Raw genomic sequence first — 24,971 nt, 5'->3', positions numbered from 1 at the left:
CACGTGGCATTTGGTTGTTATTTTTCGTAAGCCTCTATAATCTAAAGCAGCTCCTCCTCCCTCCACCGCCCTGTTTATAGTCATTTGCTTGTTACAATGTATTTAATAATTGTAACATTGTAATTGGTGAGTTACACAGTAGATTGTCCTTGTGGTGTCTGCTTTCTCCTGGTGTGATTTAGTCAGATCCCATACCCCCAGTATTCCCTCCAAATTGGAATTTAGCTCAAAAAACTTAATTTAACTTAGTGGCACCCTGTTTGGGCAAGAAAGCTTCATAGGTGTTGCTTGCACAGCAGGAGGCACGTAATGTCAGGTCCCACTTGTGATGCTGGGTTTGAAGGTGTGTACCGGGGCCCCCAGGGCCCAAGTGGGGGTGTTGTGCAGTGTGAAGCTGTGGGCTAGGGGGGCCAGGCAGTGACTCTGGAGTCCTGGCAGGCCCTGACCACTGCCTTGGGACTTGGTCAACTTGCCCAGGGGGCTTCCATATCTGCACCTGCCAAACAGGAATGAAAATCCCACCGTCCATGTTGAGAATTGAATGAGATCTGCTTTGAAAACCTCTTGGCACCGCCATTACCATCTGGAGGCAGAAGATGATAGAACAGACTCACAGCCAGGCTTCAGGCAGGTCCCCGGGCCTCCATGTGCCTCAGTTTCCTCACTGTGAAAAGGGACGGAGACTGGCCACCACGGCCCTGCAGCTGCCGTCACATTCATTATTAATTTGCACCAGTCCAGGCAGCCTTCCTGGAGGAGGGGCCGTGGCAGGGCGGCAACTCTGGGAGGGCTTCCTGATCCTGCTGCAGTTCCCTCCGAGTCATTTCCACCACGGCTGGGCTGGGCTGGGTGGGCTCTGCCAGGCAGTGACCAGGCAGCGGCCGTGGGACTTTCCCGGAGGGCCCTGGAACCGTGGCACCACCCCGTCTGCTCTCCGGGTGCCTGGGAAGGCAGCAGCCCTGTGAGAGGAAAGTCCCCAGCTTCCCCTGCTGGCCTCTGGGAGGGGGACACTGGGCAGAGGGACCTCCAGGGTGCTGTGGGGTGGGCTGGGGTCAGAAGGGGATGTGGGGCCTCATTCCATTTCTGCATGGCCTGGCCAGGCTCCAGGTGGGACGTGCAAAGCTTTCCCTGGTCACTGCTCAAGGCTATCGGAGGGGCTGCCTCTCGGGCCCCTGCCTTGGGCTCGGGTCTCAGGGACCCCGGGAGGAAGCCCTGCAGGAAGCCCACCCACAGTGCCCCGTGTCACCTCTGGGAGCTGCAGCAGTGGCTCCCAAACTTGCTTGTAGCGATAGACACTGTTCAACCTACACAACCAACAAAGTGGCCAGGTGAGCAGAGACGTCGTGCTGTTTGGCTTTTTTTCCTTCCCACTTCCCCACGGGGTCTGGGTGGGGCACTGGGTCCTGCGTCCCACTGTCTCCTAGCGTCTGCTCCCTAGGCCCCCAGCTCAGTGATAGTTCTAAGAGCAATGGTTCTCAAAGTGGGGTCCCCGGACCAGTACTTGCTAGAAATGCACAATCTCAGGCCCCACCCCACACCTGGTAGTCAGAGACGCTGGTGGGGGCAGAGTACCAGTCACGCTTTGATGAGCCCTCTTGGGGATTCCAGTGTCCCCTTTCCAGGAGCAATCAGCCCTTCCCTGTGGTCCAGAGCTGGATGGGAATAGGACCCTTCCTCTTTGTTCTGGCACCTTCCCCGAGTGCAGCCTGCAGTCCAGGACCCCTGAGCCCTGCTGAAGTGCCAGCCCCCTCCTAGCTGCCGGCCCCTGGGGTCAGCCCGGGACGCTGCATCGGGGCGGGAACTGGGCATGCACCTGATGGCTGGGTGGTGCGGGGAGCGGCCGCTCATGACGCACCAGAGGCCAGGGTGACCCACGCCGGGAGGGTTTCCTGTGATGCCGGGGGCCTTTGACCTCCACAGAAAGCGAGCCTCTCCCCTCCCTGCCTGTGCTTTTTTTTTTTTTTTTTTTTTTTTAATCATCATTTTATTGAGATATATTCACATACCATGCAGTCATACAAAACAAATTGTACTTTCGATTGTTTACAGTACCATTACATAGTTGTACATTCATCACCTAAATCAATCGCTGACACCTTCATTAGCACACACACAAAAATAACAAGAATAATAATTAAAGTGAAAAAGAGCAATTGAAATAAAAAAGAACACTGGGTACCTTTGTCTGTTTGTTTGTTTGTTTCCTTCCCCTATTTTTCTACTCATCCATCCATAAACTAGACAAAGTGCAGTGTGGTCCTTATGGCTTTCCCAATCCCACTGTCACCCCTCATAAGCTACATTTTTATGCAACTGTCTTCGAGATTCATGGGTTCTGGGTTGTAGTTTAATAGTTTCAGGTATCCACCACCAGCTACCCCAATTCTTTAGAACCTAAAAAGGGTTGTCTAAAGTGTGCGTAAGAGTGCCCACCTGAGTGACCTTTCGGCTCGTTTTGGAATCTCTCTGCCACTGAAGCTTATTTCATTTCCTTTCACATCCCCCTTTTGGTCAAGAAGATGTTCTCCATCCCACGATGCCGGGTCTACATTCCTCCCCGGGAGTCATATTCCACGTTGCCAGGGAGATTCACTTCCCTGGGTGTCTGATCCCACGTAGGGGGGAGCCTGCCTGTGCTTTTGTCTCATGAGAGCTGCCCGGTGGTGTTTGGCCCACTCCCAGCGTCGGCCACAGAGAAGCTTAAAGCCCAAATCATTGCCCAGAAGCCTCCCCCATGAGCCAACCGCACCCCCAAGGCAGCGGTCGGGGGCTGTGGTCCCCCGTGGCACCGCCTCTATCCCCAGAGCCCCTGGGAGAGGTTAGAGCTGGTCCTGGCCTGGGGTGGCAGGGGGAGGGGACCCAGGCTGTGCTCTGCGGCTCGCTGTCCACCCCCCACCCGCCACCTCCCCCTCCGCGCACTTGGCCCCGACAGAAATCCCTCGGGTGCCCCCGGGTCCAGTCACAGAGCACAAGTGAGTCACACTTCCCGTAACCGGCACTCTGGAGGGCGGGCAGCTTGGGAGGTTTCCAGGACGTTGGGGGAGGAAATCCTCGTTGGCATCCAGCTCCTGCCTCGGGTGAGGACAGCTTCCGATCCCAGGAGATGCCACACTGGGGGAAAACTGCACCTGGGGGAGATTTTCCTTACGGTGTTCATTTGACGTAGGATTTCTGACTTTGGGAAATGAAGGGCTGGGAGAAGGGTTGGGGAGGAGATGAGAAGGAAGGGGATTGATTGCATGTTGGGGAATCTGCTCAGATGCCAAGTGCGTTTCCTCCAGCTCTCGTTCCATCCTCACAAAGCCCCTGGGAGGGGCATTCTGTCCAGTTCCACAGAGGCAGGAAGAGGCTCAGAGAGGCTGGAAACTTGGCAGAAGTCACACAGCTGGTCAGGGGCAGAGCCAGAACTCAGACCCTGTCTGTCTGTCCGTCCCGGAGCTCCTGGACCCGCACCCCACCCTTATTCTCAAAATACTACATCAGGAAAGAGATAAGCGACACAAATCTGACCTCCACAAGCCGCCTCCACCAGGGGCCTGGGCATGAGTGTGGGGTTTCCCCACCCACCTCCCTCTCCCCAAACATTTGGGGGGAGTTTTTGAGTCAAATAAATAATTAAATCAATGTCTTCACGGCAGAGCTTGTGGGAACCTTCATGCGTTCCTGTGGCTTCTGCTGCTCTGGGAAGGGACAGAGTTGCCACCCCCTCCTGGAAGAGGGGACAGGGCTCCCCCAGCAGTGTGGGGAAGGCCCCAGGGCCCAGGGTGGGGGCTGGAGGCTCGGACCTTTCTGGGCCCCGTCCTCGGGGGCTCTGCCCACCACCCAGGCCCGGGTGCTGGCAGGCTCGGTGGGCAGGGCTGGCTCCGTGGTGGTGGCCGTGGGGACCACGGCCTGGCCAGGCCCTTCCACCTTCCAAAGGCCAAGGTTGCAGGAGACATGGTGGGTGAGGGGCATCAGCGGGTTAGTGTGTGGAGGTGCTGGCTCGGGCCTGCCCGGGAGGCCTAGAGCCAGTGGGTCCTGTCTCTGTCTTCCTACACGGGCCCAGAGCCCCCCGCAGGGAGGGCCTCTGCTGTTGGAGCCAGAAGGAGCCCCCTCCCACTGTGCCCCTCCCATAGAATACCCAGTGCCGCCCCTCACAGAGGACCACATCCAACCCCGCTCACCCGCAGCCCCACTTCCCTGGTGCCCCAGTCTTGGAGCCCTCTGCGGCCCACAGCCTGCCCTGGGACCCCCAGGCCGTGTGCGGAGGAGGGCCAGGCCCAGCCCTGGGGACCCCCCATTTCCTTCTTCCTCTGGCTCTTGGACAGGCCCCCCAAGGTCACTGCCAGTCTGGGCTGCAGCTTCCTCTGGCTCTGCCCTGTTCCCCCCACGGGAGGGGATGTGGCTGTGGGCTCCACCGCAGGGGAGGAAGCTGGGGGCTCAGGAGGGTCCTGGTGTCATGGAGCCCAGGGTGGGGTGACTGCTGGAGGTGGGTGCCCAGCTGGGGCATGTTGGGGTGGGCCGGGCACTGCAGGCTGTGGGACAGGCAGGGCAGCGGGTGGGCGGGCAGCGGGCTGAGGCTCTCTGGGAGTGAATGTCTGCCAGGGACGGGCCGGCATCGGATGTCCCTCCCCGACCTGGACTGGGCTCCCCAGGATCAGGGGCCCAACTAAGGAGGGTCAGAAAGGAGCTGCTGGGGCGATCTGATCCCTCACAGAGCACCCCAGTCCCCCGGGTCCAATGGCAACCCTGACCCTTGGCCGGGTGCGAGGAGTGGGCTTGGTGGTGGTCCCCAGGGAAAGGCCTGGGCTCCGTCCATGCCCCAAACACCCCACGGCCCCCCTCTCTGGAGGGCCTGACCTCTGACCCTGCCCAGGAGCACCCAGGTGGAGCCAGGGCCCCTGAAGCAGCACCAGGGGTGGGGGGCTCCCTGGCTGCTTTTTTTTTTTTCTTTATAAAATTTATAAACTATTAAAGTACATTAAAATTTTGCAAGTATAAAGTAAACATGGTGCTTTTGTTATATTCTAAAACAGCACAAGCCAGTAGAACATTCTGCAGAATGACGGAAATGTTCTCTATCTGTGCTGTTGCATAGCAAACACTAGGTATGTGGCTATTTAGTGCTGAACTATGGCTAGTGTGACTAAACAGCTGACTTTTAAATTTTATTTAACTTTAAGTGTTTTAAATTTAGGTATAATTACACCCTGGCTGCTTTTGCTGGATGGAGTGAGATGCCCAGAGCCACCTGCCTGCCCTGTCCTCCCATACGGGGGAGGCGTGAGGGTCCACACATGTGGGGTGGGGGCTCCTGACCAGCCGGGGACAAGGGGCTTCCTGTCCCCGGTTCAGGGTGAGGGGCCCGGGCACCCTGTGAGGGGGGCACAGGAAGACCCCCCGACCACGGCCCTGGGCCCACAGCAGTGGGCTGCTCTGGCTTCCTGGTTGCTCCCTGAGGCCTACCCTGCAGTCCTGCCTTCTTTGATTCCTGGGATAATTATCCTTATACCAGTGGGGAAACTGAGGCTCTGCCAAGGAGGGAGGATGCTGGGTGGGAACCGGGTTCATCTCTGGATTCGGTTGGCATCCCCCTGCCTGGGAAGTGCCCCCCATGCTGTCAACTGCCCCGGAAGGGTGGGCCCAGTCACCCCACGGTGGGATGCTCAGGTGGGGAGGGTACGCCAGCCCGGACCACCCCTCAGAAGGAGGGTCTGGCTCCCGTCTGCCCAGAGCTGCCTGAGCAGAACTGAGGGTCCAGGACTCCAGGGCCCTCCAAGTGTGGCGAAGGCACCCCCAGCCTCAGTTTCCCCATCTGTAAGTGGGGCATGGCCTGAACTGCTCTGCTTTCCCCAGGGGGCACAGGGGCTTTAATGCAAAATGCCACTGGGAGGGAGGGTCCCCAGTCCCTCAGGCCCCGGACTTCCCAACGCCCTGCCTGCCAGCCCCTCCAGACCCTGTCACTGTGGGCTTCCGTGGGGGGCGGTCAGTCCGGTGGTCACAGCCTTCCGGCGAGGCCCGCTGGCTTCGCCCTTGTGCGGCCCGAGGCCCTGGAGACCCAGATGGCCCTGCTCTGCCCGGTGCCTCTTGCTGATAAGGGCCTAGTGGGCATTTGGTGGCCTGGGGGGGTCTTCCTGGGGGCAAGGCTGGTGGGAGGGGCCAGGGACAACAGCACAGGCTCTGCTCAGATAGGCCCAAGCCTTATGCCTTGGAGAGCTCCTGGGGTGTCGCCCAGCCCCCTCAAACCTCTCCTCTGGCTGTCGCCACCCAGAGGCCCCAATCCTGGAGACCAGCCGCCACCCAGGCCCTCCTCCCTGCTCCAAGCTGCAGAGACCCATCCCTGCTGGACGCGGCGGCCATCCCACCCTCCTTCCCACCCTCCCTCCCTCTGGTCTCCAACGCCTGTGGCCAGGAACGGGGAGACCCCCTCCCAGACATACCCTCAGTGGGGGCCCGGGAAGCACACAGTGTGGCCTCTCCACACCTGGCCGGCTCCCCGGGCTGCATCTGTGAAATGGGGTGATCTGTGGAGCTATTTTCCAGGGCTCATGGGTGCTGTCCATCGTGGGGGTCTGTTCCCCTCCCGCCTCTCCCATCTTGCTGCGGGCCCCCAGGGCCCCCCCAGCTCATCCCCAGGCCCCCACCCCCACTCCCAGCTGGGTCTGGGCGAGCTGCACCCTGGGCGTGGCAGTGGGCTCCCAGTGGTTGGGGTCTACTCTGGGTCTCCTCCTGCAAAGTGCTTTTCCTGGGCGGGGGCCACACAGAGGACAGAGGACTGAGCCTACAGTGACCATCGGACAGGTGGTGGCCGAGGAGGGGGACGGGAGGGGGAGGACAGGAGAGACAGAGAGAGGGAGGCTGGGATGGAGAAGGACCCGGAGAGGAGGAGGGAGGGAGGGTGAGAGGGGCTCCCTAACTCACCTGCGCAACAACTTTTCATGATGCTTGGCAGCAGGGAGGAAGGGGGGTGCTGGAGGGGGCAGAGCGGGGCACAGCCTGGGTTGGGGCTGGCTGGCGAGGGCAGTGTGGGGTGACCGAGGCTCTGCAGGCTGGGGTGGGACCTGTGGGACCACCCACGCATGGCAGGCGTCCCCAGAAAGCCCTGCCCGGACAGGAGGAGGGGTGTCCCCAGGGAGGGCAGCGTGGGGTCCTGGTGCTGGAGGCCCCCAGCCCAGCATCCACGGACCTGGGAGGAGGCTTGAGCATGAGCCTGCCCAGGGCTAGGTGCCCACCTGCTCCCAGGGACTCCCAGACTCAGGCTCCCAGGGCCCGGGTGGGAGGTGGCAGCGTGAGGCTGTGGGCTAGGGGGGCCCGGCACTGACCCTGGAGTCCCGGCAGGCCCTGATCGCTGCCTTGGGAACTGGCCAGCTTGCCTGGGGAGAGTCCATCTCTGCACCTGGCACATGGGAATAAAACTCCCACTGTCTGGTATTCTGAGAACTCAAGGAGATCTGCTTTGAAAACCTCTTGGCACCGCCATTACCATCTGGAGGCAGAAGATGGTAGGACAGACTCACAGCCAGGCCTTGGGCAGGTCCCTGGACCTCCATGTGCCTCAGTTTCCACACTGTGAAAAGGGACGGAGACTGGCTCCCACGGCCCTGCAGCTGCCATCACGTTCATTGCTAATTTGCACCAGTCCAGGCAGCCTTCCTGGAGGAGGGGCCGTGGCAGGGCGGCAACTCTGGGAGGGTTTCCTGATCCTGCTGCAGTTCCCTCCGAGTCATTTCCACCACGGCTGGGCTGGGCTGGGTGGGCTCTGCCGGGCAGTGACCAGGCAGCGGCTGTGGGACTTTCCCGGAGGGCCCTGGAACCGCAGCACCACCCCGTTTGCTCTCCGGGTGCCTGGGAAGGTAGCAGCCCTGCGAGAGGAAAGTCCCCAGCTTCCCCTGCTGGCCTCTGGGAGGGGGACGGTGGCTAGAGGGACCTCCAGGGTGCTGTGGGGTGGGCTGGGGTCAGAAGGGGATGCGGGGCCTCATTCCATTTCTGCATGGCCTGGCCAAACCCCAGATGGGACGTGCAGAGCTCTCCCTGGTCACTGCTCAAGGCTATCGGAGGGGCTGCCTCTCGGGCCCCTGCCTTGGGCTCGGGTCTCAGGGACCCCGAGTGGAAGCCCTGCAGGAAGCCCACCCACAGTGCCCCGTGTCACCTCTGGGAGCTGCAGCAGTGGCTCCCAAACTTGCTTGCAAACACTTCGGTCCACCACAGCCCCTCTGGCCGAGGCCTGGGACCCAGCGCCACCCCCAGCCCCCACCACGTACCCTCCCCCCACTCACAGCATGGGCCCCAGGGACTCTCAGTTGCACAGAGCAGTGTGACCTCGGTGGGGAGGGGTCGGTCTGGGCCCTGTGAGAATCAGACGCTGACGGGATTAGAGGAGAGGAGGTTTACTGGGGAGACGCCTGAGGAGGGGGCAGGGGGGGAAAGGCTGGGCCCAGACGACAGTGCGGCTCTGGGGAATTGGGGCCCCGTGAGGAGAGTCGGCAGGCCTGGGTGCCATTAGGGGAGACCTTGTGGAGCAGGAGCGCCCCCCCCACCCAGTGCCCTGCTGATCTCCCGGGGCATCGTGGCCTTAGCGGGACCCCTTGGCAAATGCAGTGGGGTGGCAGCTCATGGTGGGGAGTGGGTCCCAGGATGGGCCTCAGGGTGAGTCTCAGGATTGGGGTCTTAGAATGGGGGTCTCCGGCACCTCCCCACAGCCTGTCTTGGCATCACTGCTGCATCACGGTGCAGATGCCAGAGAAGGATTCTGCACCAGCCCTAGTCTATGGGCAGCGGGAGGCCAAGGGTGGGTGCTGGGGGTGGCCGTGGGTCGGGGTCAGCAGTGTGAGCTCCAGCAGGAGGCAGGGGGCCGCGCTCAGCTCCTCGAGGCCTTTCTTGGGTCCCCGTGTGTGGCCCCCACATCGCAGAACTGGCAATGGGACATCTACAGGTGGCTCCCGTCCCCCCCCCCCCCACAGCTGGGAAAGTTTCTCCGATTTTCAGGACACGTGGGATGAGATTGGGCCCACCAGCGTGCGCTCCCTAACTCAAGCGGGTCCCTTAGTCACAGCTGCACAGCCCCGTTGCTGCAGGGGTGTCACCCATCCACATGTTCCAGGGATGGCGGTAGGATGTCTTTGGGAGCCATTGCTGAGCTAGCCACAGGGTCACACTCCCTGTTCCTTCCATGGGGTCGGGCGAAACAGGGGTTTGCCATGCAGGGAGCTGCATGGACCACGGAAGGACACCCGGTCCTGGGCTGAAGGACCTTGGGCTGAAGTGGCAGAGGGGCTGGCGGGGAGCATCAGGGGGTGACATATGCTGGGTGCCCTCCACAGCTCCAGCCCCTGCTCCCGAGGCTTCCGGGCGCCATCCTCATGGGCAGTGGGGACCGTGGACACCTGAGGACTCGGGGTAACGCCGGCTCATCTGGAGGGGGGGAGGCATGGGACACTCTGTGAGGAGAGTTTGGGGTTGTGGGGAACTGTGACAGGCTTCAGATGTTGAGGAGTCGGGGTGTGGGGGTACCTCTGGCAGATGGGGGCCTGTGTGGGTGGGGCAAGGGCCAGGGTCTGCTCTTGGGGGAGCTGACAGCTGAGTGAGGTCCCGCCCATCACCCCTGCCCCCAGGTGGGAAGGCAGCACCCCCCTCTTGGCCCCTGTGGCACCTCAGCTGTGCAGCTGGATGGAGACCCCAAATGCAAACCCGGGGGTCCAAGCCTGACAGGCCTCACTCTAGCTGTGGAAAGCCCACCAGCCCTGGGCGGATGAGGGAGAGAGACTGCCGGAGAGAGAGAGAGACCACTGACCTCTTCCCTCACCTGGAGGCAGGTGCTCTCAGGCCCAGAGGACTGAGCAGTCCAGCCCCCAAGTGGCAGGTGGAACTGGAGCCAATGCCTGGTGGGCTGGCCCAGCATCCGTCCCTCCTGGTGGGCTCAGGCTGTGTCCCCCCACCCCTTCTGCAGCGGGGGCCGTGTTTCCACCTGGCAGCAGCAAGCTCCCTCCCTCCCCAGGCAGCTCTGCCTGCTGGAGGGGGCAGCTGGGTCTGCACCCCAGCCCGTCCTGCTGCCCCCCATCCCCTGCACCCCATCAAAGCCCTGAGCCCACAGAGGGTCTTGCTCCCACTGGGCCGTCCCTTCCCTCTAGGGCACCCGGCTTGGTGCTTCACCTGCTGACACCTTGGCTGGATTCGTGTCCCCTGATAAACCTGGGGCAAGACTGACCCTCCCTGGGAGGTGAGGCTGGGGCTCCGACCCTGAAGCCGCCGACCCTCACCCCCGTGCCAGCCTGGCCTCTGTCTTCAACCCTCTGGGAGCACCAGGCATTCCCTGAGGGCACCAGGCACACTTGTCCCCATGGGGGGCTGGAGGACGGTTGGACCCACTTTCCCCATTTCCTGCTCAGAGCTGCTGCTGGAGAGGAGGCCCGGGGACCAGGCCCCCCTGGATCTCAGGCTGGGGTCAGGGGAGGCTCGAGGCTGGTCCTCTGGCCCCGGAGAAATCCACGTCACTTTGTCCCCTCCGAGAGCCTGTCCCGGCTGGGCTGACCACCCCTCCACCATGGGATCTGGGCTGGGGGTGCAATGCCACCTTCGGAGACCTTGACAGTTCCTGCCACCACCTGGCCAGGCCGTCTGGGGCTTGGCTCTGCACAGCGCCTTCCCAGACCCCTTTGAACCTGCAGTGCCCTTTGGAAAGGGGCGGGGGCTTCTCCTACTTAGCAAGGAGGAAAGTGGCACTCGGGAAGGCCAAGGGGCTGGCCCGGCCCACCGGCAGCCAGAGGCAGAGGCCGAGCTGCAGGTTCTTGTGCAGCTCCCTGTGGGCCCCTTCGGGGTCCCGGGGCAGCAGGGAGGGGGACGGGCAGAGCTGGGGCTGGACGGCAGGGGGGCAGACGCGTGGCTCCTTCGCCCGGGAGGCCTGAAATAATGACCTACATTTCTGACAACTCTGAGGGGAGGCATTTCACAGCCTGCTTGGGGCTTGTGCTGGGATCCGGGCTGCTTGTGCTCCTCCCCTGACCACACTTGGAAGGGCGGCAGCAGGGCCGTGCGCTCTGGGTGGACAGCTTGGTTCTCCCAGAGCCCCAGGCCCAATGCTCTCGGGCTCAGCTGCAAACGAGCAGCAAATCCACCTGTGCGGTTTCGTCTTTTCTTTTTAAGTCATGTGTGGGCAGCTTCTGGAAGCTGAGCTGCTCCTGCCCCAGAGGGTGCCTCCTGGGGAGCTCGCTGGGAGGCAGGCAGTGGGTGGCACGAGGCCCCCATCCCGGCCCACCCCACCACGGGCGGAGGTGCCCTTCCCTGAGGGAGCCACCCACCAAGCCCCCAGGAGCCCCCCTCACCAGTGCGACACGTGGCTGCTGCCAGTCGATCATGGTTGCGTGCGGGGACTGGGGCTGGGGGGGAAACAGCCCATTTGCCAGGGCTGCTGGGGCAAGCACAGGCTGCCGGTTGGCTCTAATGACGGGAACACATTTCCAGACCTTACTGATGGGGAGGCCAGGAGGCCAACGTCAAGTCCTGGCAGGCCGCGCTTTCTCCCGGGGACTGCAGTGTTCTGGGGGTGGCTCTCCGGAGCTCGGTCGCTGGCTTTGTCCCATGGCCGTCTGTCCTCCTGTCTAGGTCCCCGTGTCCCCCGCTCTGCTTGGAAGGCAGGGTCGTATTGGGTTAAGGCCCACCCGGAATCAGCCTGCCTCCGTCACTAGCTGCCTCTTCAAAGATGCTGATTACAAACAGGTCCCCATGCCCAGGACTAGGGCTCAGGACCTGAACACGTCTTTGGGGTGAGGGCTGTGATTCCATCTGGAACAAGCCACCCGCCACCTGAACACAGCCATGTGGCTTATGTGGGGAGTGCATTTTGTTCCAGAGCAGGGGCTCTGCAGCCGCTTCCTGCAGGGGGGCACCCAGCACCCCTCGTGCCTCTCCTTGCAGGGATGCGTCCCTCCCCAGGTGGCTACGTGACACCCCCCCAGATCTGCCCCAGCCCCCCGGGCCCAGTGCACGCATGCCCCTGACCCAGACGAGGCCGTGCCGCTTCCCCATGGAGCCCTCACCCCCGTCTCCGAGCCCCGGCCCCTTGCCGGCCTCTCCATCCCAGGACATGCCCCCTGGCCCCTGCTTGACCGGGGGTCCCTGCCCCAAGACCACGTCCTTTGGGGGAAGTGGTGCTCACTGGGAGTAATGAACTGGCTTCCTGGGAATTCAGAATAAGTTTTCATTGTGCCTCCCAGCTCACCCCAAAGAAGGGCTCACAGCAGCAACTTGGGACGGCAGGACAGGAGAAACCCGGGCCCAGGCTGTGAAGCCCGATGGAAGGCCGGCAGTGCCCACCTCCCCCCTCCCCGCCTCCCCCTGCCTCCAGGCAGCTTCCCTGCTCGATGAGACCCCCGGCCAGACAGCAGGTCGCCTCACTGCCCGTGGGCACAGCCCCTTGCCCCAGGTGGCTGATTCCACATTGGGGGCAGCGTGGTGGGGGCGGATAATTTCAAACTTCTGTTAGCAGTGGATTCCTCCTTCCAATGAAAGGAGCCCCAGAGACGGCAAGCTAGAGCCAAGGGCTTACTTGTGAGGAGGTGGGGAGGGGGCCGCCAGGCTGGCAGGGGACGAAGGCAACCCCAGCTGGCACAGGCGCCCCTGGAGGGAGGCGGCTTGGGGAGGGTTTGCCTGGCCAGGGAGGCCGGGAGGCGGTGGGGGGCGGGAAGGGCATCCGAGCAAAGAGAATGTCAGGGATAGGGCCTGGCCAGGAGGTGGCCGCTCGGCCTGGGGTGAGCTGGAGGAGGTGGACACACATGAGTGATATTTAGCAGGCCGCTCCAACAGCATCCGGGACGGACCGGACACGGGCTGGCTTGGCCTCTGCTTGGTCCTCTGTGGCCACGCTCCTCTTGTTACACGGCCATGTCTTCTGCAGGCTCTCCCTCTTAAAACGGTTCCTTCTTTGAAGTTCTCTGCTGTTGCTGAAGGGTCTGTTTCCTCCAGGTCAGTTTTCCTGTCGGTTCTTTGGTCCTTTGCTTCCCTCGGGCCTGTTTGTGCCTCCTCAAACCCAGGCTGTGTTTATAGAACATTCATGCATAAAATACAGGATTCCCACCCACCTCCCTGTTAGTTACACCTTGTCTTGGTGTGGTGCATTTGTTACGGTCGGTGAAAGCAGCCTTTTATAATTGTGCTCTTGACTGTAGCCCGTGGTTCGACGTAGGGCTCACTGCTTGTGTTGGGCAGTTCCAGGGATTTGTTTTTTAATTTTTACCCTGTTACCACGTGTGCAAACGGACACTTCCCCTTTCAGCCGCATTCAGATATATATATTTCGGCGCGGCTCACCTGGTGCCATCTGGGGGAAGAAGGCCTGGGGCTGTCGTGGGAGTGGATCTCCTTCCCACGGGGTCCCTCCCACGTGGGGGTTCCCAGTCAAAAGTGGGGTGAGGCGCGCTGGGACCGCTTTTGTTGTCGGGTGAGGGTGGGTGTGGGGGCCTGGCTGTCGGGATCAGGGGGGCTTTCCTTGGAGCCCAGGACCCCCACGGGAAGCCGGCTGAGACAGTGTCTCTGCACGTGGAGTCTGCCTCCCAGCCAGCATGTCCGGCTCGTGTCCTGCGATGGGTGAGCCCCATCCCACCCAGGCACAGGCCGCCGTGTAATCTTCGTTTGCACCCCTACCCCGTCCGCCCAAATGGGGGGTTTCCTGCTCGGGCTCCTCTATGGCTTCTCTGTGGGTGTCACCTGCCCACCCACCCAGCCCCTTCTCCCTTCCGTTGTCCGAAACAGATGACCCACCCCCTCCTCCCCAGAGCCTCTCCATGAACCCTCCCCTGTGCTCTTTTATTTCACTGGGGGGTGGAAAGGATGAAAAGCAATTGAAAGTGCTCAGTTCACCTTCTTGGACCAACAGAAGGATTTATTGATTCATCAGGCGCTCTTTTACAAATCGGTAGGTTTCACTCCCTTTTCTGAGGCCCCAAGCTGCAGGGCCCTGCTTGAGTTCTCTTTCTCTCACACCCGCATCCATCAGCAAATCTTGTGGCTCTGTCAGGAACGAAGTCCGGGATCTGCACGGCTGCCTGTTCTAGGTCACCCCCAGCCCGCTCCCTGCATGTGGGTTTCTGTGGTGGCCTCTGACAGGTGTCCCTGCTGCATGCACCCTGTGCCCTACGGTGTTTCCTGCATAAACCAGCCAGAGACGTTTGCATTCATTCGGTGGGTCTCTTGTCTGCTCGCAGCCCTTCTGGAAAGTAGAAGCGAGTGTGTCGGTGGATGAAAGAGAAAGGGGACACTGCAGACAAAAATAGGCTCCAAGGAAGGAGCGCTCATCCTGCAACCCCTGCCCCGGGGCTGCAGTCTCTGCTTGGGGGTCAGCCGATCAGAGAGGACTTGCTGACCCCCCAGGAGAGCCCACAGAGCCCGCCCCAGCCCCTCCACTCCTGATCCCCGGCCGGCTGAAGTTTCCTCTGCACACCTGCTGCCGGCTGGTGTAAATTTGCTTGTTTAGGATTTGTGTCCTCCTTGTAGGATGTGAGCTTCATGAGGGCTGGGACTTTGTTGGTTGTATTTATGAGCACGTCCCCAGGGCCTAGAACAGTGCAAAAAAAAAATTTACCTAGCACTCAGCATAAAATTATGGAATGAGTAAGAAAAAGATATACAAACCCCAAATCTTACACTTCTTTTGTTAACTTTACTCCCAAGTGTTTTATTCATTTTGGTGCTATTATAAAGGGAATTGTTTTCTTAATTTCCTTTTTGGATTATTCATTGCTAGTGTATAGAATTGTAGTCAACTTTTGTATATAGAGCTTGTATCCTGCAATCTTTCTGAACTCGTTTACTAGCTCAAATAGTTATTCTTGTAGATTCCTTAGGAATTTCTGTATACAAGATCATGCTATCTGCAAATAAAGATAGTTTTACTTCCTCCTTTCCAATTTGGATGCCTTTTGTTTCTTTTTCTTGATTAAGTGTTCTGGCTAGAACTTGCAGTACAATGTTTAATAGAAGTGCTAAGAGTGGATATCTTTGTCTTGTTCCTGATCTTTGAGGGAAAGTTTTCAGTCTTTCACCCTTGAGTATAATATTAGCTGTGAGTTTTTCATATATGCCTTATATTGTGTTAAGGAAGTTCTTTTCTATTCCCAATTTGTTCAGTATTTTTATCATGAAGATGTGTTGGATTTTATCAAATGCTTTTCCTGCATCAGTTGAGATGACATGTATTTTTTGTTCATTCAAGAAATATGGTGTATAATATTGATAGATTTTCATGTCGATCCACCCCGTATTCCTGAAATAAATCCCACTTGGTCATGTTGTATAATCCTTTTTATATGCTCTTGGATTCAGTTTGCTAGAATTTTATTGGGGATTTTTGTGTCTCTATTTATAAACGATGTTGGTCTGTAGTTTCCTTTCCTTCTGACATTTTTGTGTGGTTTTGCTATCAGAGTAGTACTGACCTCATAGAATGAGTTGGTGAGTGTTCCTTCTTTAAATGTTTGCTAGAAGCTAGCAGTGAAGCCATCTCATACCAGGCTTTTCTTTGTGGGAAGTTTTTTGATTATTTATTCAATACTTGTTACAGGTTTAGTCACATAATTTACTTGTCCTTGAGTCAGTTTTGTTAATATGTGTGTTTCTAGGAATTTATCTGTTTTGTCTATATTCTCTAATTTTTTGGCATTCAGTTGTTATAGTATTCCCTTATAGCTCTTTTTATTTCTTTAAGGTCAGTGACAATTCCCCTCTATCATTACTGATTTTAGTAGTTTGACACTTCTCTCTTTTTCTTGTTCATTATAGCCAGAGGTTTGTCAATTTTGTTGAACTTTTCAGAGAACCAACTTGGTTTCATTCATTTTCTCAGTTGTTTATCTATTCTCTATTTCATTTATTTCCACTCTAAAATTTATTTGGTACTTGGGGTTCATTGAGCTTCTTGAATGTGTACACTTGTTCATCAAATTTGGAAATTGGCCATTAATTTTTTTTCAAATATTCTTTCTGCTCCTTTCTCTCCCTCCTCTCCTTCTGGGACTCCATGTATGTCATTAGTATGTTTTATGGTGTCCAAGGCTCTGTTCATTTTTCTTTGTTCTTTTCCCCTTCTGTTCCTCTGAACAGACTGGATAATTCCAACTGGCCCATCTTCAAATTTGCCGATTCTTTCTTCTGCCTGCTCACATCTGGTGTTGAGCCCCTCTAGTGAATTTTTCATTTCAGATATTGTACTCTTCAACTCCAGAATTTTTATTTGGTTCATTTTTTATAATTTCTGTCTCTTTATTGTTATTCTCTGCTTGGTGAGACAGTCTTTCATAGTTGCCTTTAGTTCTTTAGACATGATTTCTTTCAGATCTTTGAACAGATTTACAAAGCTCATTTAAAGTGTTTGTTTAGGAAGCCCAATGCTTGGGACTTCCCATGGACAGTTTTTATTGATTATTCTTTTTTATTGTGCGTGGGCCATATTTTCTTTTTTTATTTTTTATGGTCAAAAAACTTATATTTAGAATTTGCCAGCTGGACTCAGTTTAGATGACCCCAATTTTGTTGGCAACTTCCAAAGCATCATAGTCAGGAGCCAGTCGAACATACGCCTTCTTCTCTCCATCAGGCCTGATCAGGGTGTTGACCTTGGCCACATCAATGTCGTAGGGCTTCTTCACAGCCTGATCTGGTGCCTGTTGGCCTTGACATCCACAATGAACACAAGTGTGTTGTTATCTTCAGTCTTCTTCATGGCTGACTCAGTGGAGAGGGGGAACTTGATGACGGCATAGTGGTCCAGCTTGTTTCTCCTGGGGGCACTCTTCTGAGGATATTTGGGCTGTCTTCTGAGACACAGCATCTTGGGCCACTGGATGTGGGTGAGGTGCTGATCTTTTTTTGTGGCTGTGGATGCCTTTCAGTACTGCCTTCTTGGCTTTCAAAGCCTTTGCTTTGGCTTTGGTTTTGGGAGGGGCAGAGGCTTCCTTCTTCACTTTTGGCACCATCTGCATGAAAGGGCCCTATTTTCTTGTATCTTTGCATGTCTTCTTATAATTTTTTTGTTGAAACTGGACATTTTAAATAATTTAATCTGTCAACTCTGGAAATAAGATTCTTACCCTCCTAGGTTTTCCTGTGGCTGTTGGTTCTAATACTTGTCTGCTTTTTTAGTGACTTTTCCAAGCTAATTTTGTAAAGTCTTTATATTTTGTCATGTGTGGCCACTGCAATTTCTTCTTGGTTAACTTAGTGGTCAGTTAATGATTGGGCAGAGATTTCCTTAAACCCCTGGAACCAGTAAGGCTCTTAGTTCTTGCTGAGGGGCTCTCTGTGTGTGCTGGGCTGTGCCTCCAACACTCAGGCAGACAATTGATAGCTCTGCCTTAGCTCTCACCTCCTGTTTTCACAGAGACTCAAAGTCAGCCAGAGGTGAGAGCTTAGGGTCTTCTCAGGTCTTTCCATGGCATGTGCCCAGCCCTGGGCATGAGTGTGTCCTTCCAGATGCCCAGGAATGCATTACAGCTTTTCAAAACCCCTGTGACAGTGCATTCCCTGGCTTTTCCTGTTGTTTGTTACCCATTGACTCAGGCAGCTGCAGGGATAGTCAATTGCCTCTAATTGTTCTTGGCAATCAACCCAGAGGACACTGGGTGAGCTCCAAATCAAGCCAAATACAGACATTTAAAGGGGTCTTCCAGGGAGCCACCAGACAGGACAAACAATGACAGTTTTCTGCAAAGGGGGTTTGAAAGAGCTCCAGCCCCATTCTGCTCCCTCTCATGTCTGCTAGGCTGCTGGTTTTCACCACAAATGTGGGGGTCTTAGTTTCCAAGGCTGCTGGGGAGCTGGAGGGTAGGAAGTGGGAAGAGGTGGGAAGAGGACAAGTTAAAATGTCACAAGCCCTACCGTTCTTACCGAGATTCTGCCGTTTATCATGGATGAATGCTTTCCAGATTGTTGAGGCCTTTGTTTAGTCTTTGGAGTTCGGACAAAAGTTGATTCTTATATTTTTTTGCTGATTTGTTTATTGCTTTCATGGAGGAGGGAATTTCCACTGTTTTCACTGACATCCAATCTTCACTTTTGAGAGCATCTCTGTATGTCTCTCTGAACTTGGAATGCATGTAACTTTTGACCCCACACATCCAGTTTTTTATCCTTCAGCTTTGGCCTCGTGTTTGAGTAAAGACCCTTGTTTAAGGGTGCTCATTGCAGGAATGTTTGTAGTCGCCACAGTTTGGAGACCCCCTTGCTGTCCTTCACTGGGGGACCTGTCACCCAGGGGACACCCAGCCAGCCCGTGGATTATTGGCAGCTGTTACGGGACATGAAGGGGTCTCCCAGAAAAAAAAGCAGGTGGAAAGCAGTGTGTGAAGAGTGGGCCCTTTAGTTCATGAAAATAATTCTGGGCACATATGTAAGTAATTCATAAACAGAAACATTCTGGAAGTTTGCACACAAGAAAAGGTGAATAGTGGATCTCTCTGGAGAGAGGCTGGAGCCTGGGCAGGGACTTTGTTTTCCTTGTAGGCCTTTTGCACTGTTGGGTATTTCACATGAGCATATATTGCAAACCTAATTTTAAAGCTGGTAAAATAAACAAGTAAACTAGGCAAATAAGTGTGCAAATGCCTAGGTCCGAGTAGGCTCTGGCGTCCCCACGTTTGCTCCCCTCCCCTCCCAGGATCCCTCTTTTCCCTGTTTCTGGCTGGGAGAATGAAGAACACACTTCTCTGCTGGCCATGCCCACCTCTCCCCATCCTCCAGGGGCCCCCAGGACAGGGGCAGGGCCCTGGAGGGAGGGGGTGGGGGCTCTGGTCCCGGCTCTGCCCACCTTCCCGGTACCCTCAGGACAGCACCACCCAGACTGGCTCTGGGTCATCAGGCAAAGGGGAGAGCTTAGAACTGGGGACACTAGCCAGTGAGCCCCTCCCTCCGGTTCAAACAGACTGGCTGGAGGGCCAGGAAGGAGGAGGGCATTAACCCCTGGTGACCCCCTGCCTGCTCTCGGACCCCGTCAGCCCCTCCACGCTCCCCTTTGCACACTCCTCCAGGGTCCCACACCTCCCCAGCCCTGGACAGGTCTCTCAAGAGCGGCACGGGGGTGGGGTGGGGGAGCATCTAGGCCTGCAGGATGTTTGCAGATCTGGGACTGGGGCAAGGACCGGGGAGGTGCGGGGAGGGACCCAGACTCCTCCCCCAAACTGAGCATGAAAACTAACTTAACCTTCCAAAACTGTGAGTTAAATATCCAAAATTTCTGAAACCAGTGAAGTGAATGGGAAAGCTCAACTTTGAAGACCGTACATTCTGCTACGAGTAAAGCCTGTACGCGGAGGTGGGACTAGCCCCACTGTGTGCCCCCAGCCCACTTCTGCCGCTCGGCCTCCCCTTTCTGCCAGGTTCAGGGATGCTTTGGGCCAAAAGGCTCCATGATGCACGAGCGGTGGGTCTCCAGTTGCCAAGAGGGCCGTGGGGAGCCCCCAGAAAGAGGAGGGCCGAGGACGGCTGGCCTCCTGGCTGTGGGGGGGAGCCTGCGGGGGTCCAGGGCTCGGGACCTGGCGAGGCTCAGCTGAGATGTTCTGGGGGCACCGGCAGGCCCAGGCGTGGGGTCCGGCGGAGATGAGCCCGGCAGTGGTCTGGGGACACCTTCTTGGGGGTGGAAAGACCTAGACGTAGACTTGGGAAGAGGGTTCCCGGGGCCGCTTTCCCCAGGCCCATTCACTCCCCACCCGAATGGCCCCAACCCCTTCCCCCTTTAAAAAATGGAAACAAAGCCTTGTTCTCCAGCATCAGCCCCCCACTGCTGGGGAACCCCACGACCCAAGCGGAGACGCTGGCTGGGGCAATGGCCAGCCATTGTGGGGAAACCGAGGCCTGGACATGTGACTGCCCCTGCTGTCAGTAGTCGTGGGCTCCCATCTGTCTGGTCAATGGCCCCCTCTACCCAGGCCCCCCTGGGTCAGCACCAAAGGGGGTAAATCTTGAGCCAAGCTGCTCTCTGGCTGCCAGGCCCTCTGCACACTGGTGGTTTACTCCATGTGGGGGCCGGGGCCCCTGGAGAAGGTGTGAAGGCCCCCTCAGCACAGCCCCTCGCTCACCCACTCATCTGAACTTCAGGAGAGTTCCCAGGACTCGCCAGGGGCCACCGCACTGGCCCACCCTCTCCCTCAGACACACTGAGCTCCTTCCAGCCCGGGGCCTTGGCATTTGCCCTTCTGCTCTCCACTCCAGGGTCTCCTCCTCAGCCTCCCTGACCCCTCAGGCTCCCTCACCACCCTTCTCATCACTAGCTGGAAATACTTCGTTCATTTGTTTACTTATTTATCAATCCCCCCTCCCATGAGCCAGCCCCTAAGACTGTAAACTTTGAGAGCAGGGACCCCGTCTCTGAGCCCTGGGCACGTGGTGAACACTGGGTAGGAATGGAAAGTGCCAGCAGGTTGTTGAAGAAGAGGCCCTGAGGAACCGGAGGAGGGCTGCAAGCCCAAGCTGTGTGCCGCCTCTGCCCCTGCCTGGCCCAGGGCAGGCATCACTAATCTAACTCCACTGAGACACCAGCTCAGCCCTTCAGGGAGCGGCTACCCATCCTTGAGAGGAGGGCTAGAGTGTAGGGTGTGTCCAAGGGACAGAAGGCAGGTCATCTGCCCAGGCCTGCACATTGGCACCAGCTGCCCCCGGTCCCTGCCCTCCACCCTCCTCCACACCCCAGGACCATGGCCTTGGCGCCGTCCATCCCAAGTTCTGTGTCTCCCAGGTGGCACTTCCTACAGAGTCTCCTGGACCAGGGTCGCTGGGCCAGCTGGAAATGCACATTCCCGAGTCCCTGCACACCCGGGAAGCAGAGATTCTGTGATGGGCCTGGGTCTGGGCTTGTTGACGAGGTCAGGCTGGAGAGCCCCTGCCTGGAGGGGGCCTTCAGATGGCTCCACTGCCCGTCCCCCCATCCCTGGGGGCGTGGCTGCCCCTCCAATCCCCCAGCCCTGCACCCCCCAGTTTGCCCTCACTCCTGTTGGCCAGCCTGGTGGTGCTGACCCTGGAGGGAAGGGGTGAGCCGTGGCTCACAGCAAGCCCAGGATGTGACCCCAGGAGGGGTTTGGGGGAGACTTGGCCTCCAGGAGGTGGAGGCCAGATGGAGTAGCTCCTGGGGCCCAAGGCGAGGAGATGACAGATCTGTTTGTGGCTCCTTTGATGAGCAACTCAAGGATGCCCATGGGTGCAGATGGAGCTCCGACTCTCAGCTGATGGGCGAGAGCTCTGCATGTCCAGTTACGGCCAGCTGTCCGTCAGCCAGGCATCCCCTGTGCCACCCCAGGGCAGCACCTAGCTCCTGGAAACCAGAGCCTCCTCCGCGGCAGCCCTGACCCGCAGGTTGTACATGTGTGTGTGTGCGTGCATGTGTGTGTGTGTGTGGCAGGTCCCAGGCTGGACCAGCACTGCGTGCACCACAGGCAGGTGGGCAGTGGCACCAAAGCACCTCTTGCTGCTGCAGAGATTCTCCCTGGTGCACTTGCCCTGTGGGGTGGGCCCATCTCGGGCAGGGCTGCAGCCACAACAAAGCCAGATGTGGGGCACATGGTTGAGAAGCAGCTTTTCCTGAGCTCACCAAGGCCCTGTGAGGACAGCACACCCTGAGGTGTGCATAGCGTGCCAGTGTCCCTGAGAAGCCTGCTCCCCAGCCATGCTGGGGAATTGGGGTGCCTCTGGGGCACCACTGCCGGGCCATGGGGCTCCGCCATTTGCCCAGCCACCTTGAGCAGGTTCGTTCCCCCTCTGAGTCTGTGGGATGGGCAGAGGCTGTGCCAAAAAGCATTGGTTATGGGTTGGCAGTGGTGGCTCCACCTTAGGGCAGAGCCGAGATCCCCCATGGTGGCCTAGAAGGTTCCGGGAGGCTGGGGCCTGGGGCAGGCAGAGCAGGAGCACCCGCCATCCTCGAGGAGGTGCAAATGCAGGTGTCTTGGCCGTCCTGCCAGTGGGCACACCCTTGGGCCTGACCCCAGCTCCTAGGTGGCCATGGGGGCAGGTGCAGCACACCCTGGGCCTCGGTTTCCCTCCCTGTAGCACGGAGAAGGGGGACGTGTTAGACTCAGAGGCCCATCCCTCCCTCCTCCCCGCTGAGTGTTCGCTGCAGGCCCAGCCTCTCTCTGTGGCCAAGGGTCAGCCACCACCCCCCGTCCTGGGCTCTGTCCTCAGCCCTGCCTCCCTCCTGGGGAAGGGGCACATCTCCAGCCCCCTGTCCCGTAAAAGCTACAGGAGAACCAGCATCCACCCGAATCACAGGTCTGAAACCCATCTGTCGGGGAAGAACACACCTTTGCCTCCTGGGGCCACCATAACAAAGGGCCATGGAGTGGGCGGCTGGAATTTCTTCTCTTAGGCTCCCCGTGGAGTCCGTGGGGGACACTTGGACCCGTCTCTCCCAGGCGGCTGGCGGTGGCTGCCACGGCCCGGCGTTCCCTGCCTCGGCTCTCGCTCTCCTGTCCGTGTCTCCCGCTCCTTTTAGGGACAGGACCAGGGCCCACCCTGAGGGTCTTCAAAGGATCAGGGCTCAGGACTTGAGTGTGGCTCTCTGGGAGACGCACTTCAACCCACAATAGGATGTTGAGCCCCATCTTACGATGGGGAGACTGAGGCCTGGAGAGGCTGTGACCTGGCCAGGGGCGGTCGGCTGCCCAATCAGGAGCTCAGACCCGTGTCCATCCTGTGTCACCCTCCTTCATGGAGCCGCTTTGGGGGTCCCCAAGGGTGGGGGGCTGCCAGCCTGAGGTCACATGCCTTCTGGAAGGCCTGGCCTCGGGATCCCCGCCCCCACATTCCAGGAACGCTGCGGGACCCTGAATTCTTGCCTCAGCCCTCAGGCGAGACTTTTCTATGTCGGATTTCCCACAGCAGGCTTCTCTGCCTGGAGGCAGAGTTCCCAGGGAAAGAGGCACGTTCTCTGAAGACCACCAGCCTGAATGACAGAACCAGCTCCCCCAGATCCAGGACAGCCTTTCAGCAGGGCCAGAAGTGGGTGTCAGAGGAGTGCAGGCTTTGGGGTGCCCCCAGGAGGGGGGCCTTTCCTCCAGTGTGAAAGGGTCCAAGCAGGTAGCAGCCAGCCGCCTGGGCATCCCAGGGCTCCCCTTTCCCCAGGAAGCTTTCCCCCACCTCCTTGGCTCTCGGGGGACAACACTGGCCTCTAGCCGTGTGCAAACGCGTGGAGAATGACCTCGTCCCAGAAGCCAGCAGGAGCCTGAGAGCAGCATCTCTGAAGGCCTGTGGGAGGCGGCCAGGGGTGCAGCGACAGCTGGGGGGCCTCAGGGAGGGTCCGAGCAATGCCCTGGCCCCCGCAGCATCCCCCTGCCCCCAGACCTCAGGCCAGCAGCAGCCAGCCCAGCCCCTGGAGCCAGGCCCCCCATGCTGGGCAGCTCCCGGCTGCAGCTTGATCTCTACACCTGCTGGCCATGTCTGAGCAGAGGCCGCCCCCTGGGCCAGCAGGATGGTTTAGGATCCAGTGTGAAGGGGAGAGAAGGACCTGGAAGTGCCTGCTTTTCCAGGGACGGAGAACCGGAGGAGCTGGGCCCGGGAGTGGGTAGTACGGTTCCCTGCCTGTGTCCCCTGCTGTCCCTGGGCCTCCCCCTCCCTCCCTGGGCTTGCGTTCCCAGGGGACAGGAGGGATTCCCAACTCATACAAACCAGACTCCCTTCCAGCGGGCTTTTCTCTAATAATCCGACCCTCCCGGCACTTTTCGTGGGAGCAGGGGCCACCCTCCTGCGCCCCAGGGACTCTGGAGCACCTTCTCCCGTGGACTGGGGGAAGGGGTGGGGGCTGAGCCAGGGCTGCGCTGGGAACCGGATGGAGCAGAGTGGGGGCTCTGGGGTGGTCTCACTGCCCCCTTAGGCCCGTGGCCAGGGCTCTCTTGGAGTCTCGCTGCAACTGCCCTTGGGAGGCAACACCCTATTTTCTTGAGGGGTGCCCTGAGGCCAGGTGCAATGGGGGATCTCAGCCCCTCACCCCGTGGCCGTCCTGGGCTGGGAAGCGGGGCCACCTGTCTGTGTGGGCAGGAGGAGCACGGCTGCTCCCAGCCAGAAGGAAGGACTCGTGGGTTCTGCCACAATGGTCCTTTGGGGATGGGTTGAAATGCCCCCCGGGAGCCCTTGGCTTGGAGGAGAGCTGGGTGCTCAGCAAGATGTGAGGTGGCCCCAGACCCATCTGTCCCCTTCGCCCCTCCTCACCCTGTTTCCTCCAGCCTGGGGTCCCCACCTGCTCCTTGTTGTCTCCTACAGGCCCGCCTCCTTTCTTCTGCCACCCCCTGGTCCTGTGAGGGGAGGCCTGTCCCCTGGCCGGGTGGGCACCGGAGCCCAGTGCGGTGGGGAAGGGACCCCGGCCAAGGGCCAGGCGAGGCTCTGGGGGTGCCCTGTAGGACAGCGTCTTGGGCCACTTGTTTATTTAGGCAGAGTGGCGACCTGTGGGATGTGATGGGGGACTTCAGAAAGGGCAGTTGTCCTCCACTTTCCCCTGAAGCCCACCACTAGTGACCCCATTGCTTAGAATATTATTCCTCAAAAAGGATTATTTGCAGGACAGCACTCGTGGGCTCACAGCGGACCTCCAGCCCTGCCCTGCAATCTGTTCCTTGGGGACACCCTGCCCCTCCCGCGGTGTCACCCACCGTTGCCATGGCGATCGTGGGCCCATCCGGGCCACCAGGACCTGCCCAGTGGGGACCGTCCTTAGCGAGGCCGTGCAGGAAAGTGGACGAGGCCTCTTGGGGGGCTGCAGCCGGGAGGGAGGGGTGCCCCTACACCTCTTCAGGGCGGGTTTGGGGCTAAGTCTCTGCAAGGCGAGGGCTGCCGGCAGCCCAGGTGGGTGCCGAGCCCGCGCTACCCCAGCTCGGGGGGCTTCGGGTGGGGGTGGTTTGTGCAGCCACTGGGCTCGGTTGGCAGGACCTGGGCCCCCCCCCCTCCCTGCGGGGCTGACTTCCCACCTGCAGCCCACCCTCCTAAGGAGGCCGGGTCCTGGGACATGGGCCTGCACCCCAGGCCCTGCCAGCAGC

General features: G+C 58.6%; 1 protein-coding gene and 1 pseudogene across 1 annotated transcript in view; one reads left to right on the top strand and one right to left on the bottom strand.

Moving 5' to 3' along the window:
- The window catches only part of RASGEF1A (RasGEF domain family member 1A), an 80,568-nt gene that overhangs the window by 16,385 nt on the left and 39,212 nt on the right, over positions 1-24,971 (top strand). The gene's annotated exons all lie outside the window — the stretch shown is intronic.
- On the bottom strand, positions 16,429-16,940 carry LOC119509985 (annotated as a pseudogene).

Source organism: Choloepus didactylus, chromosome 15 (genome assembly GCF_015220235.1).
Source record: "Choloepus didactylus isolate mChoDid1 chromosome 15, mChoDid1.pri, whole genome shotgun sequence".
Classification (NCBI taxonomy): Eukaryota; Metazoa; Chordata; class Mammalia; order Pilosa; family Megalonychidae; genus Choloepus; species Choloepus didactylus.
Note: the sequence above shows the minus strand (reverse complement) of the source record. Positions and strands in the feature narration are given on the sequence as shown.